Here is a 660-nt window from a genome sequence, read left to right as displayed (position 1 = left end):
AAAAATTATTCTCCAAATGATATATTTGCAGTTTCATGAAGAGAACTATTTCAAGTTCTTTTCTCCCTTCAGTTCACATAGGACCTTTTCAGTTCAATTATATTTTCAAGCCAGGACCTCTGCAATGCTACAAGTCTACTCAGTGTATTTCCCATTCTAAATATCCTGAGAAATTCTTGCCTCCAATTATGAGAAACTCCTTCCAAATGCCTTCCATTCAACACCCAAGCCTTATGTTAAGACCTTTCCTTGGAGAATCTCTTTCCATTTTCCTCAGATCTGAGATTATACCCATATACTTTCATTTCTTTTCTCATAATCTTGGCATCTGGTCCTGTCCCTTAGACCTTCCTATCCAGAGCTCTATGGAAGGACCTCATGGTAGAACTGGCAGAGATATTAGAGTTACCCTTGACATGGACTGAACCTAAATCAATTTCACACTCATTATTTATTCTTCTTCTTCATTGTACCCAATGTTTTTCAAGACGATGGACTATATAAATTAATCAAATTCCATGTCCAAGGAGTTTAAATTCCCAAGGTTGAAAATGTGATGTTGACTCAGACATCATAGAAGTTAGCAGTTGAATACTATGGTGTCATGAATTGAATTGTGTTCTCCCAAGGTATGGAGTGAATCTCAAGGTAAAGAAAACA

The sequence above is a fragment of the Chrysochloris asiatica genome, unplaced genomic scaffold, assembly GCF_000296735.1.
Source record: "Chrysochloris asiatica unplaced genomic scaffold, ChrAsi1.0 scaffold00140, whole genome shotgun sequence".
Taxonomy (NCBI): Eukaryota; Metazoa; Chordata; class Mammalia; order Afrosoricida; family Chrysochloridae; genus Chrysochloris; species Chrysochloris asiatica.
This window is presented reverse-complemented; position numbering follows the sequence as displayed.